Genomic DNA, 16428 nt, shown 5'->3' with positions numbered 1-16428 from the left:
TATTACCTCTACGCTAATAAGCTACAATAACCTACATCATCTTTGTCAGCCATAGATATGTTCCCCAACATTTTGTATATGAAATGCTACAGACCAACAAGAGAAATAAAGATTGGTTATTATCATCATGCAAAAATTATGACACCGTTTCTTCAACCTTAACTTCTAAGTACAATTTCTGCTTAAAAACAAAATCCCTTTTCCTCATTGGTAATGACATTTCAGGTTTATACAGACTAAAAGCATGACTATTACAGCAAGTATTACCAAAAAATACATTCCACTTGCCCTTAATCAGTTGGGTCATGTGGAAGACATAAACCAGATTATGAAATAAAATGAGTTCAGTTTTCACTTAGATGAGAATGTATTTCCTACATCAGAAAAGTTTATTTTACATGCTGTATTAGCTGTTTAAATAGACTCAGTGCATATACCGTAATGAATCCATGTATAATACACTGAGGAATTAAAGGCTCAGAGTGCTGGAATTAAAGATTCCATTATTTTTCAGGTAATTTATTTTGCATCACTGTATTATAAGATTGAGGACAGATGCTTTGGCCCTTTGCCTCAACTCTGCAGACGGTTCACCTTATTTATGTGAGTACTTCATATAAATACAACAAGTCACAAGGGTATAGTTGAACATGCACATAATATTGTCGGATCAGGGCCCTCATCTTGATTTTCTGTGCTCACTGGATGTAATTTTTTTTTCTGTTGCTGTCAGACTTGTTGTTTGTTAATCATCTTTCCAGATGATTGCTCCAGCTTTCCAAGTCCATCTCTGTGTGGGGCCACATATACACCTAGCAGGTAACTGCTTCCTATATCTGTGTCATTCCATAAGCTTGAAGTTTCAATCCATGCAATACAGTTCTTCACCTGGAACTCACCTTTCCTGAAACCCCCAATCTATTTCCCTCTGACCTCACCTTGTTCGATTGCTCCTAGTCCTATACACAATATAGACAAAGATTTTAATTTTTCAATATTTTACATTAATAAGGACTTCAGCAGACTTTAGACACATTAGAGTCCTTGTTTACCTTCTTACCTTAGCAAGACTTTTCAAAGTCCTTTTAATGACCCTGAAAACTTATTACATTGGCTTGTTTTGGCATCTGGGGAGTCTGGAGGGATGCAAATAAAAAAGAAGTAAAAGAATTTTATGCTATTTCTATCCAATTCCCTCATACATATAGTCCTTCCCTTCTTTTAGCTGTCATTTCCATGCTATGTAGGTTTTCTAGCCAATTCTGAGGACAACAGTATTGCAAATATCAGAGAGATACATTGTGTATATTCTGTCTACGCACTATAAGCATTTCATACATCATTTAATTGTTACAAAGACTCAACAAGGTCAAGGTATTTTTCCTAAAGTTAAGAAACGGATTTTTTTTACCCTGGCTGATGGTTCTGTATTGTTTGCAGAGTAGTCCTTTTGGCAGTAGGAGAGTCATAGATTTCATTTTTATTACACTGCATTAGCATCAAAGTCACATGCTTTTCACTTAATAAATGAATAAGAAAGAACTAAATTTGTTTTAACCTTGGCAATGTCTGTAGTATTTCTGGATAGGTAAATCAGCCACTGTCTGCCATCCTTTGATGCAATATTAAACTGCGGTCATGAATATTTACAGACATTTAATTTTTCAAATAGCTCTGTTCAGAAACATAATGCAATTGTCCCTGTGTCCTGGTCATATCCAAGTAGAATGATTTCCTCTTTTTAACTACTGAATTCTAACCAACTATGTGGTTGCCCATGGCTATATTTTGCCCAAGATTAATGCATTTCATCTATAAATTTTATTACTTCTGTTACATCAACTCACAAATACTACATTTAAGATTTACTCATATAAAATTAGTAAGTCACTTGCAGGGAAATCACTAGTTACCAGTATCTACTGTTTAAACTGATTTTCCCCTAGAGAAATGTGCAGGTGTGGAAAGTAAACAATGGTGGTCAACAGGCTTTATAAAGATGAACATTCTGACCATTCTTGTGCTTTTAGAGCACAAGAAGAGAAAGAAATGAAATTCATAGGGTAGCCATGTGACATTCCTGGGTAAAGGGGAGCCATGCCAGAAGACAAAGGGAACTTGATAATCTTTTTATTCTTGTTTTCCAACAACAGAGAAGAATAAAGAAAGACTTAGCTTAGGCTGTAGGTTTATCCTGAAAGTTATTGGCAACTAAAATCAGTTTTATTTCTGTACCTTCTTTCCAAAACAGCTCTTTTTTCAGTCAAAATTTTAATTGACTGTGGAGAAAGAGTCAAATGTTTTCGACCACTAACATCCCCAGGAGCTGTCAAGTAAATACACTGGTTCTCAGGCCAGAATTCAGCTTTCACACCACATAAGGCATTTGGATGCTCAGGCTGAGAGTATTAATATTGCCTCAGAATAAGAAAAAATATTCCAAGATTACCAAAACAAAAAAAAAACCCTAGTATTTAAAGTCAAGTTGTTAAGTTCTTTTTTCTTACTCTGAAGTAATGGTCTAATTTTCAGAAAAGCTGAAGAGTACTTACCTTTTCTGGACTGGGTACTACTGCTGAACATTTTTTTAAACTTTCATAGAAAATTAAATCAGGATTTAGGAGACTATATGGACACAGACCCTGTTTAGTATTCCAGACATTTTAATTTATGCCTCCCTTCTTCCAGTCTTCAGGCAAAATTATTGTTTCATCTACCTATATCTTAAAGCTGTATTCCCTCTGGTAAAATATTTCATCCATATCTTGTTTTCAAGAAAACCCTTTTTCATGATTTATCAGGATCAGAAAATTGTAAATTCTATTAAAAAGATTAAATGTATTTTGAAATTAGATTGGTACCAAATCCCTTAAAATTACAATGACGTATCAAAATCTTCCCCAGACAGATATAGCTAGAGAACTTATAGCTGAGTTTACAGATGTTTTAAAGATGTAAGTCTGCCTACAGTCTAGACAACATAAGAGAACTAAGTATGAAAAGCAGACTTTAATTCTGTTCTGAAACTGTTTGGGAGGTACATAGTATATCTGAGCTGGAACACTTCAACAATGAAAATAAAGGCATCCACATTTGTACTGAGACAAAGCTGATACATTGCAGAAGTAAACATCCCAGCGGCTTTTTTCAGCATGCAACTCTAATATTCCATGAAGGAACAAATTAGCATTCTTAAGCTGTTCCTCCCCAGTGAATACTAAATACAAGGCTTAGAATTTATTGATTGCACCCATTGCAGAGGGTAAGTATGCTTTGCAGTGCACCCAGCAGTCTTGGTTTTGATTGATCCAGTCTGGGGAACATATTGAAGCACACAGTAGGTTTCTCTTTGGCTATGCACCCAGCTTTCATTTTCTATTTGTATTTGGAAAATGGCCTAGGTGAAGAAAGTACTTGCTTCACAGTCTAGACAGAGCCAATATCAGCACTTTCTGAAAATAAACGTAATTCTTTATTTCCACTCAAATTTTCAAAGTCTTGCAAAGAACTCCCAAGTATATATATGAGGAGGAGATCTCTGACAGCGTCCAGCTTTGATCTTGTAGGAAAAGGTATATTGGAAGTGTAAGTTGAAACTAAGCAAACTAAAAAAAAGTTGTTTATTTTTTGAAAGTCCCATTGGTATTTATCCTTTGAAAGGGCTTACATCAGAAAGTGACAATTTATTTATCACCTGAAAGGCTTTCCTCCATCTTACCAAAAGATAAGCTATCTCTCAAAGATAGCTTGAATTTGATGCTTACTGGGAGAGTTTCTATTATGTGTACAGTGCCAAACTGAGGCAGGGTTACTGCACAAGTCCTGTTGGCTCCAAGTTTACAAAAGTACAAAGAACGTCTCCAAGAACTGTGGAAATTTAACAGTGATCATGGTCAAAACTTCAGTTTCTCTCATTTCCTATTCTTTCGATGACTCCTAGCTCTGCAGAATGCAATGTGGTCAAAGAACTTTAAGAATGTATGAGCAACTCTTCAACATTTTGCTTGTTTAGAGCCAGAAAGAACTATTATTCTGGCTAAGACAAAAATTGTATTCTTCCACATCACACTTAACTAAGCAAGACGTTGTGGTCATTGCACAAGGCATATGTGGCACATTCAAAGCTCTTCTCTGTTACTTACGTATTTTGAACCTGCACATGGAGAGAAACCAATTCTTTGGAAAATATCTGCACCACAAACTTTTACTCACTACTTTCCATTTACTGTATTTTATTTTATTAATATGGTAGTTATCATCATAGTTCAAACACATCTTGTGGGTGTTTGACAGATTAAAACAATGGTGTTATTACTCAGATTACACACATCATATCACAATCCTACATATTGACTGACTAGACAGGCAGTCTACATGACTAATTTTAAGTAGATGCCTAACTTTAACATGTGGAAAAGCAAAAAAATCCAAACCCTACCATTTAAATTATAATTGTTCAATCTCTATAACCTGTGTGAAAAAACAAGAATTACTGGGAATCTGACTTTTTTCTGAAGATGCATACTGAGGACCCACACTTGCCTTCTACTGTGTGCTGAAACAGTTTATGCCTCTTCTGTATTTAAGAAGCTGGCACCTGGAAAATATATTTTCCTCTTGTATTTTTTCTACCATTTTAACTAGCTTTGATATGCAAAACATTTTAAATATAGATCATTTATCTCTTTGTAGAATCTAATAGGAAAGAAAAAAGCTAATTCAAGACAGATTTAATGGAGCATTACCTACTTATTATTTTTAGAAAGTTTCAGGTGTTTTTAATAACTCAGGTTCTGAACTCATGAGATTATCTGAGCTCAGTTTTTATTTTTGATGCTCTTACTTGGTAAAGAATTTTGTGCAAAGCTGACTTTCTCAGTTCCCAAAAAACAACAACAACAGAAATAGAAAAATAATTTTTACTTTTGAAGTATCAAAATTTAATTCACTCTCTAAATTTTAAAGTACTTGGATCACAATTCTGAAGTTTCTGTTGGGTGTATGTTATAAAGTGATTTCTGTAAGGCATAAATTTATTTCAGGAGTCTTGGTCTAATGGTCACATGACTATAAAGGAGACAGTCTTGAACAAGAAGGGAAAATGATTTTAGAAAAATCTACTAGCATTGAAGGAAGAGGAATGCACCCCATCTAGAAAAAGATACAGAGGGAAGTAAACAAAAAGAACCATGCCAGATATTGGATGGCACTAAACAAACTGAATAGCATATTGTGAGCCCTTACCTCTCCCCATAAGATCAGAATAGCTCATGTATTATATAAAGAAGTCAGCTGCGTTAGATGATTTCATTTCACTGCTTTCTATAATAATAGAGCCTGAGCAGTTTGAAACATGTTTCTGATCTTTTCAAGCTTATGTTGGTTTTTTTCTTTTTCCATAAGGCCACTGTGTCTTTTACTAAACCTCTTTCCACAGTATTTATTGCTAGACATGCCTAAGTTATAGAAAGTTCTTTTCCAACAAATGAAAATTTTTCTTCTTGGCTGAAACCTAGTGACATTAGCAAATCAGCTTTGGGAGTCAAAAACTACATGGAGAAATGGAAGAAAGTAAAATTGTCTTGTTAAAAATTTACCACAGTCCTGGACGGTCCTCTGTCTGACAGCACAAGGCCATGAGCACTGCAGTGGACAACAAATGGGCTCAGAGCTCACACAGGAGTGTTTTTTACTAAATCACAAATTATTCTATAGAGCCTAGGTTTCCTGAAGAAGCTTTTTATCCAAACATTTCCTTGGTCCAATCCATTGTAATGTATTTAATCTAACTTATTTGTGGTCTGTGAGAAATGCAGAATGTTAATCACCTTGCCTTTTAGTTTTCTCTGCAATTCTATGAAACTTGCTTTTGCTCTGTCACCCCCCGTTGTAAGTCAGAAGTATATTTACTGAATCAGGTAGAATCCACTGCAACAAACTGGTATAAATGAAGAATCAGGTTCTTTATACTTCAATTCATTGTTCCTGCTTTCTTTCCTTTCCTGCCCGCCATCATTATTTTAGCACAGAGGTAACTAAGGTCAGTATATTTTGCTTTTAGCCTTGATCATGGTTACATATTTGCTATATTTATAGTGAATGAGACAGTTCAAAGAACTCTAAATCAGCTGCAGAAATAGCTAAAGCTTGCTTAAACAACAGCTGAGAAACACTTTGCACGCACCATTTGACCTAACCTCAACTCTGCCCTCACGATGGATGAAGAAATGCAGCTTTCTGGCTGAACAACAAAAGTAGTGGGAAACATTTACCAGCACAAATAATAGTGGTAGATGGAGTACCATGTTCATTTATGAAACCTCAGACTTTCCAGAAAAATCTCTTTCAACCAGACAGCAAACATGGAAATTCTCAACTTAAAAACATTTTTTTCCCAAGAAAATGCAGATGGCAAGTGAAAATTGCTGTGTCTTATAACTAGAACCAATACCACAACTCCAGAAAATCTGGAGCACTTCTAGATAGTAATGGTTTAAGCTCACTTTACATCTCAAGAGATCCTTTTAGCCGCACACACATAAGGAAATGAAACATATATTCAGGGGAAATGTTTCCCTGACATTCTGGATGCAGTGAAACCAGTACACAGGGCAAATGGTAGAGTCAGATCACAGCATGTTCATACACAGCATGTCAATAAAAATAGTTGGTGCAGGCTGAGCTGTGGTTTCTTTTTTTAATGCTGAATGACTATTTCGAGTGGTTACTAATAGAAAGGGGAAAATCACCCTTTGGCTAGCCTCCAATTCAAATGCACGTGCTAAAAATCTCACATCTAAATATTTGATTGATGTGACATTCAAGTACTTCAGAAACTACCCCCTTCTGCACTGTCATATGTCAAAACATGGAGCCTTCAAAGAGCCTCGAGTCTACTGCAAATGCCCAATGAAATTTCTTGTGGAGTATTATTGGCTTTTAGGAGTGTGTTTCTGCATGATATATCTCACATGACATGCTTAGCATCATACATATGCATTCTTCTCAGGTCCTACTAAATCTTCTACAAAATATAACAATACAGAGAAGAGATGCCAGCCTTAAGCATGGATTTTTCTTATTTTTCAGACCAACATTATTTAAGATTTTGAGGAAATATCTGCTCCAGAGTAGAACATTTATAGTCTGTGAATAACTTCTAGATTTGTAACCAGTGTCTCAGAAGTGCGAGAACCAAACATATATTCCTTCTCAAAGGGATGTTGTAGCTGGTCAGATCCAAGTACATTTGCTGTTCAAAATAGGGAGCTGACATTGGTAGAGCTATATCATCCATCAGGCAAATCAAAGACTTTCTCCTATGGTGATAGCATTTGGCAATTTTTATATGTATAGTTGCAATTTAGGGATTAAAGAGGGATTATTTTTTGCTATATGATTCATTACACACCTTCAGTGCACAGAAAAGTAAGCTGAAAGCATCTCCAGTGATCAGGGATTCACTGTGCACAGGAACTTCATGATTAGTGTAATTCCTGGCTTTTGTTAGCATTTATGATGCTTTTCTTGCCAGCAAAATCACACTGCTACAATATCTACCATACGTCTTTGCCTTGGGATCTGGGAAACAAGTTCAGGAAGTTTCCAAACACAATTTGAAGGGACTTAAAGTCTGTTTGCTTAGCATCTGAATATAATCATGCAGTTAGACTTCTCATTAAATTTGCAACTTCACCTAAAACATTACAAAGAGAAATAGTTTCTCTTTCCTATCTAGTTTACTTGTGTGCTGCGGAATTTTTCATATTGAGAGGGCAGCTATCAGATGATGGAATATGAACTGATTTTCCCTCTGTTTTGTAGAAAACTCTAAATTACTCCTGGATATGGCATAAGACAAAAAAGTAGAAAAATAAAATGGCTCAAAATGAAACTAATGAAACTTTAGACTAATTTATAAGACAAGTCTACAAAAACCAGAGAATTTTTTAATGTTATCTTCAGGCCTGGCATCTTATCTCATTGTGACAGAGCACTCAAATTTGGTTGATTATAGTTAGTTTTGGTTTACCTATTTGAGAGTAAATGCTCTCAGGCAATTATGATAGATGAAAGATGAAATTTTCTGGTTTTTTTAATTTTTTTTTCAAATTAGAGCTCTGACTTCAGAGACCCACCTAAATAGACAGCCATGACACATCCTGTTCTTTCCTGCTGACAATGTCCTAATTCCCTGCTAGATTCTGATACTCAGTTTCATTTGTGCCTATGAAATAGTATGCTCATTTTGTGTGGAAGTTCAGTGCGCTTATGATGCAAGATACGCCTACATATTCATCCATGAGTCAAAATGCATAAATCACACTGCTGCTGTCAAAAACATGAAGAGGAACAAGATTGCATTTTCTGATGGTCAAGTCCTTAAAATCTAGTCCCTCCTTAAAGAGATAAGATTCTTATTTGGTTTTCTGTTATCATTTCACCATCTGGCACTGGAGGAAGTAGCAGGAGGCAAAGTTCAGGATTCTTTTCTCTTTTTCCTCTCCCAGTGTCGTCACATCAATCTAGGTCTGAATCTGCATTAGCACTAATCTGCTCCATCGGGGAAATTCTTTAGGGAAAATCAGCTTTATCATGGCAGAACCTGCATTCTGATGGCTATATTAATATGTGAGGACTCTCTCATCTGCCAAACACCAAAATCATTTCAATAATGAGTAGTTGAAGTCAATAGATTTCAAAATGTAATTGAAATTCCATTCTAGATTCTGGAAGAGCTTATTAACTGACGGTAACAAATATGCCGTAGGTGAAGACTTTCAACCAAAGTTGGATTTGTTTCTGAAAAATACCAGGAAACAAGAAAAATATTTTCATTCACTGCACATTTTTGGTCTGGATGCAATCAATGAATGGAATTTTATGTCCTGGTATGGAACAGGACAGACTGGGCACCTAAAATGGCCCTAAAATATTCAGAAATTATAAGGATTTGCAGTGCCTCGCCTCTTCTGTCCAACACTCCTTCATGCAGCCATTCATTAGCTGAAGACAGCATAACATATACAGAAATGCTAGAAAATTAAGAAAGCGCATTAAAACTCTTAATTTCCATGACACAGATCATCATTTTTCTGTATATTCTCAATTTTAAACACCTGGATACCATTTACAGCAGAAATATTCCTGCAAAAAAAGTGACTATGAAGCAGGCTTCCATCCTCACCATTAGCATACTCTAATGACTCTTTGTGTCTGTGCCATAAATTTTCCCCAAAAGGAGCTGTGATATTCTTTTATCAAAACATACTGAAGTTCAGCTTTTTCCAGAATATCAATTCATTTCTACATTGCTTTTCTTTCTTTAAGGACCTATAGACATCATTTCCCTTTCTTTAAGGAGCTATAGATGTTGAGTGAATGAACTGAATGACTGTAAGGAATTATAAATCAATTGAAATTCCTCAATTTTGCTTTGTTGGCATTTTGTGGTGAGGTTGAATGCTACATTGTAGAAGTATCAGATTACCTTCAGAATATCAAGAGCTGTAGAGATATCTTCCATTTTGTGTGTCTGAAGACAGTAAGAATTTTCTCCTTGTGTGAATGTGTATTTTCTCATTCTTTCATTTGTTAAAAAAAATCCATTTATATGTGAAATCATTTCCTTTTCTATCTCCTACAGTAGGATTTAGATCCACCATATCACCCTTGTGACACTAGGCTTGAATTTTCCAGGTGTCTGATAAAGCATTTTTCATAGCATGCCAAGGCGTCTGTCAGTAGCTCATCAGAGCATCAAGTTAAAGGGCAAAAATCTATCTGATCTGACAAACTTTTAATTTACCTTTAGATTAATGGGAAATGGGAAATAAGATTCAACATGCAGGAGGGTCTACAGGTTTCATCAGTAGTTTGTTAATTGTTTGCTTTTCAGACATATGGTACTGAAGTGTCTAGGTATCAACATAAATTACTAAATAAGTAACTTCTAATGCTTTAGTCTGTGTGTTGCTTTAAAAGGAAACCGTATCCCTTTCCCAAAAGACATATCAGCTGCATAGTGTTTGACAGCAAGTGAAACAGATTATATGCACATCCAGAAATGTGCTGCACTGGCTTTAACTGTCTTTTGTTTGTGGTATGCAGCTGCAGTTTTAGGCAATATGGTGAAGTAAATGGGCCACACCAGATCTGGTAACAACAATAAAATGTTTGAAAAATATTTCTGGTAAATTATTCAGATGTTCTTCTCCCACAAAATGTTTGTAACATTAACATATTTCAAATGCTAAATAGTTGCAAGTGCTTTGGATGTTAAATCATTCATTAAAGGAAGTGAGTGAGGTCATCTGAATGTTATCAATTATGGGATGGATATAGTGACGTGCATCTTCAGACGACTATTTGTCAGTTATTAGCCATTAGCCTAAGTAGGACTCAGCACCTTCAGCTCCTGCAGTTTACTGAAAGCTGAAGCACAGCAAGTAATCTTGGCTCTGGGAGTTGTTTGCAGAAGGAGAATCTGTTCTGGTTAGACAACATGTTTTTGCTACACTTGCCTGCGCAAGGACCTGCTCAGTATCGCTTGTAAGAATGTCAGAAATACTGAAATAAACTCAGTTGCAAAATCTTCTACGAATAACATTCGAAATACCTTGCATTCTCATTATAAAGTAATGTTCACATACGGCTCAAGAGAGAAAACTCAAAACAATTGCTACATATACAAAGTCTTGTTTCTCAGGAACGCCCTGTCAAAGACTTGTGACCAAGTCATGTGCTGCGGGTCAGAGAAGGTCCACCCTAACATACCACATACAGAGAGGTTTACATCCTGCCTTCTGTTCCAGCACTTGCATCCTTCATCTGGGATAAGCAACTGGGAAACAGTTACAAATGAAGCCTGCCAAGGTTTCTCTGTCCTTCTGATGGCCAACATTGGAGGTTCAACTCCCTCCACACTGGCACTCTTTCCACCAGTTTATGGTGCAAAGGAAGCAGCAGCCTTCCACGTGCACAGGCAGAGGAAAGAACTGACCCAAGCTGACCCAAATACAACAGCTGCCATGATCTCTCAGCAGTTTGATCTGTTTGTGCTACTTCCCAAGGTTTAACCACAGGGAAGAGGAATGAGCCTTCCAGCTCTCCCAAAAGATTCCCTGGGGTGGAGGTTGAAATCTGAGATGATCTTTGGTTGATGGAAGCTGACAGGTTGAAATGCCACACGAGCTGTCTCCTTTGACTTTTTCATCTCTTTCTATCTGGTGCTATACTTGCTTTCACCACTCACAATAGGACTGTCAGCCTTTCACTTGTTTGAAGGAGGGACTATATGTTTCTTTTTATTCCCTTTATCCTTTTACTTATTCTTTTTTCTGAGTTATTACTCAGTTTGGCTGCAAGTTTGTGCTGTTATTTCCTCCTACAGAAACCTGTAGGACTGCAGACTGCAGTGAAATGGAAGAACCCCTCCACCTACCAAAAAAGCTCCTCAGAGGTACTATTTTTCAAATTTCAGATTTTTCAAGCAGTTTAATAATTTCAGACTCAATTATATACTATAGCTAGATATAAACTAGTGAACCCATCCTTCTTCTTTCAGATACATAGGCCAGTTTATTGAAATCAGTTCCTCAGTTCTTTTTGTCATTGTTAGAGAATTCTCAAGTTAAATGCTATGATTATTTTCCAGTGGCCCATAACCCACTCTTTGCATGTGTTGCTAGTCATAAGGTGGAGAACGACCCTGAAACATCCTAAAATGTTCCTGAAAGGCCCCCACGGTCAAGTGGCTCATCTTCAGGAGTGGCTGGGTATCAATTCTGCTGATTTATGTGCTTGAGCCAGCAAAAGCATAGAGCTCAGCTTGGGCTGTGAGAGGCACTTGGCATATTGAGTAGAAATATGTGTGACTCGCTCACATGGAGCATCCAGCTGCTCTACACTGTACTGTCATGTTTATCCAGTAGATAATGTAAAGCTAGTTGAGGAAACATGAGCTGCAGCCACTGTAGTACAGGTATAACCACAAAAGGAAGCATTCTTCCAAAATCCATACTGCTTCAAAAAAAATCTGACTCCGCACTCTAACAGGTAAGAATAGAGCACATAGGAGCACCAGATTCTTTTGACTATAGTAATAGAGTGTGTTGGCAACTTCATGCCATTAACGTGGTTCTAAGTATGCGTTTGTCAATAACAACTCTCATAACTCACTGGCAACATGAGTATATTCTGGAACAAGACTGCGAATGCAGAATGGACAGAAAGTTGGGTTTTTTAAAGGCAAATTTCAAAAATTAAATAATTAAAATACAATAAATCCTTCAAGTGTGTTCAATAGAAAACAAACTGGAGTTATTGCAATACTTTAATTCACAACAATACTAAGAAAAGTTAAAGTGTTGACTTCAGTATTCGCTAAAATTATACATAAATATTTATGTCTCAGTTAAGGAAAATCATGTATAGAGGTGAAATTCAGCCATGCTGAAGATTAGGCAGATGTTTTGTTTGGGATTTTTTCAAACACATAGGAATGCAAAGACGCATGTAAGTGGCATTTCCTGAGCTATATGCCACAGAAAAGGCAAAGGTAGAAACCAAACATGATATTTCTCCCATAGATGAAAGAATGGAAGAGCAGAATCATATTAGCATCTTTTGAGGCAGTCAGGGAAAGGGCAGGCAGGTAGGAGAAATACTCTTCTTGCTGGTTTCCCTCAAAACCGATTTTCAGACAGAAGACCAGTGAGATTTGATTTTGCAATGAGCTGTGACACTCAGTAGGAGTATAATGATGTGTTTCATAATATTAGCAGTATAAAGATCAAAATGTAGTAAAGTTTAAATGATGAATCAAGACCCATATGCCCAAAAGTACGCAGTACAGTGGAACACACTTAAGGAAATAGTCCTTACTGGGATAGGAAAATGCAATACCATGCAAAAGGGCTGCAGGGAGAAGAACTACACCTGACACATAACCAGGGGCATATAAATGTTTCCTTGAAATAGTATTTTTGTTCCTTCCTACTTCTTAAGGATTTATTGTGACATTTCTGAATTGTTTTTGAACTATTATTTTACAAATGTCAACAATTCACAGTCCTTATGTGGGAAGCAAGCAGTGTTGAAATGTTTTAAAATAGCTTAGAACCTTATGACCATTCTGAATTTAAGGAGTCACGTGAAGTCCAATCTTAGCCTGACTAGTAAAGATGGTAAACTGTAGCTGTGTCTAGCTTCACCTAGTGAATCAGTCTGGACAGTCAAAGTGTTTGTTCAGCCCATCTTCACACTCTAGATAAGGATCTCTTGATGGCAGCTGTGTATGAAGAAAATTGGAAAGATCCGCTGTATTGAATCCATGCCTTGTACTGAGGTATACGTTGATGAAAATGGCAATGTGACAAAAGGTTGGATTTTCTTTCAGTCTTGCACTTTTATTATGAAGTTGAATAAAAACTCTTGGATATATATGGCCATACTGAAATAACTTCCAGTTTTATTTCGGCAGGAAAATTTCCAAAGGAAGTGTAATGCGGTGTCAGAATGAACAACAGGAGCCAGAATACTTTAATTCTCTTCTCATCTTGAGCACACCTGATGCAAGCCAGCCTTTCCTGATTTTTAAAAAGTTGCCAACATGCGATACAACTCCAGAGAAATCCTGTACAAATTTCTTATTTCTTGCTGCTTGCTCATTTCTCTCTGTTTTGGAAGCACATAGCCTTCTCCTTTGTATGCAGCTGTTGTGGGCCACTCTGCTCCTAAGTTCCGCCTTGAGCTTTGGTTCATCTGTCCAGAGGTATGAGTAATGCAATAAGGCAATCAAAAAGTAAGTAATTACTCCAAAATGTTTTGTAAGAAAGTTGCAAACACCCTCTGATATAAGGAAAATAAGATTGTCATGGAGAAAATTTTGGCCGTAGTCTGGAGGCAGCAGATGATGACACCTTCACTTTGTCTGAGTTGGAGTACTTAATGAAAAACTTCCAGTGAAATTCAGGTAACGCTTCATGATATCTTCCAAGCTACCCTCTTTGTTCACTTGAGAAAAATGGTGATCCTCTGATCAGAAACACAGGTCATCTACAAATGAGCAGGATTGGAAACTGAACCTGATACAGATATAGTATCTGAAATTCAGTAGTAGAGCTCAGTATACAATGAAGCTGCATTCTATGTTTTAGGTAGTCTTGTGAGGACCAAGGAGTTGGATTCCACGATCCTTGTGGGTCCCTTCCAGCTTGAGATATTGTATGATTCTATGAACCTGGAATGGTAAAAAGCTTCACAAAGTCCCAGAAATTAAGCAAATAAGATTGTTTAAAAGATGGACAGATGTCCGCATTTAACTTGACTTTGTTTCATGTAATAGGTTATGTCCTCCTAAAAAATAAATGCCTAAATCAGTAGCCTTCTACACTGACTGTGGAGCTGAAATGGAGCCCCGGGGCCCACAGGCAGTGGGTGTGGACAGACGTCCCAGGTGCAGGTGGACGGGCCATCAGGCCTGTTAGAACCCTCAAGGTCCCCACAATAACTATATGTTCTGCAGACTCACAATATTAACTTCACTATCAAAATTATTAAAGACCAAGCAGAAATAAAAAGAAGCAGCAATTCACTCAACATTACCAGTGTTGCACAGAGTTATTCAAGGTTTCCAAAACCCAGGCAGATTCAGATTCTGATGGCCTCACCAACCAAGCAGTTGCTCACTTGTTTTCTGTGTCCAGACTCTTTGTACAAACCTTTAATGAACTTTGCTTTTTCTGTTACAGAACATCCGCTAATATTTTTCAAACACTGTTTACAGAATTCTTTAAAGGTCAAGTGCGATTCTGCTGAAATTCATCGTGTCATCATGCGATGCTGATCACAGAATATTAACCTTTTAATCTGGGTTAGTTTCTGTTGTATGACTGCAAAGGGCATGAGAGTAGGACTTATTTTCTTGTTTTCTCTCAAAGTGAGGATTCCTTTGGTAGGTATATTGAACAGAAAATTCCTGGAGGAAAACCTTGTGCAAGGCCCCACCTCTGCTAGATTTCAGCAGGAAGTAATCTAGTGCTATACTACCCTGAGTGATTTCCCTAGTTCCTGGGAATTGGCTCTTTATTTTACATTTTGGCACACAAATACAGACTGGAACATTTCTTTGAGATAACTCTTGCACCAGAGTTGAAGGCTAGTCTCTGTATTCCTGGCAGAGGTCTAAACACTTCAACTTCCTGAAGCACTGCAACACTCATTTAGTATGACTTTAGGTATTAGGTCATATAAGCATGATAACTCAGTTTACAAGGGCAAACATACCTCTCTGAAATCAGAGATTTGTTATGACATCATCCAGATACTCTGACCCACTTGCTATTCCAGCAAACCAACTAAAATATTCATTAGCTAATTAAACTTGAATCTTACTTCAAAACTTGAAACTATTTTACAACAGGATCGGATTTGAGGAGAAATGGAATTGCTTAAAATCTCTTTTTCCCTTTTTATCTTCTCGACAAGTGAATCTACATATTTCATGACCATTGATGTTGGACAGCAGACACCAAAGATTTTCAGATGGTTTTTTTCTAGGTATTTTATGGCCAAAACCTAAAACCGCTTAGGGAATTAATCCTGTCAAATTCAAAGTACTGACTCATTATCTAACACAACATGAATGACAATTTATTGTGAACCTGATCTAGATCCAGACATCATCTCATCAGGACAACTCCAGTTTCTACTTCAACAGTATTATTGGATGGCCTGTTACTTCATTACAACAAAATCAGAAAGGGTCAAGTGCTTTAGAAAAATGAACAAGAGAAAGGTAAGAGCATGTGATAGCTGGTAATATCTTTGCTGCTTACTCATAACACAGAATATGAAAAGAACTGTAAAGAATGTGACAGAAATGTTAGCAAAGCAGAAGTTAGATTTATAAACAGTCAGACCTAGAAGACTTTCTTTGAAAGCATGTTGGTTTCATTTTTATGTGAATATCAACTGGGGTAACTACTTGGACCTCAATATAGCAGCTTTACACTAGAATACAAATTCATCTATTGTCCAGATTTCTACATTAAAACAAATAAAATTTGAAAACAACAGAAATAAGATCCCTAACATGAGTTATTACTTCTTGGCTAAAATTCTAATACTCTTCTACTTCAAAGATTAGGAGTATTTCTATGTATGCCAGAATCTTCTTGTATAACTTTAGTCTGTATTGTATGCCAGAGGCTTTTCCATTAGATGAAATCAATGCAGAGTTTGATTGGTGAAGTGGAAGGCACTGAAAGCACATGACAGTTCCCACCACTACGTTTTCACATTTCCTCTGAAACAAAAGATCTTTGGTCCTGTCAAACAACAATCAGCTACAGTAGTGGAATAATGTCAGCGGAGAGGACACCAGGAGCCCAGTTACCGCGGACACTGAAATGGTGGCTAGCCCCA

General features: G+C 36.8%; 1 long non-coding RNA gene across 1 annotated transcript; it reads left to right on the top strand.

Annotated features, from left to right (window-relative positions):
• Positions 1 to 516: 516 nt before the first annotated feature.
• On the top strand, positions 517 to 16042 carry LOC142361538 (uncharacterized). The gene is made up of 3 exons (XR_012764156.1): positions 517 to 603; positions 11393 to 11461; positions 13484 to 16042. It is a non-coding gene; the product is annotated as an uncharacterized LOC142361538 (long non-coding RNA).
• Positions 16043 to 16428: the final 386 nt, after the last annotated feature.

Source organism: Opisthocomus hoazin, chromosome 5 (genome assembly GCF_030867145.1).
Source record: "Opisthocomus hoazin isolate bOpiHoa1 chromosome 5, bOpiHoa1.hap1, whole genome shotgun sequence".
In the NCBI taxonomy this organism is placed as follows: domain Eukaryota; kingdom Metazoa; phylum Chordata; class Aves; order Opisthocomiformes; family Opisthocomidae; genus Opisthocomus; species Opisthocomus hoazin.
Note: the sequence above shows the minus strand (reverse complement) of the source record. Positions and strands in the feature narration are given on the sequence as shown.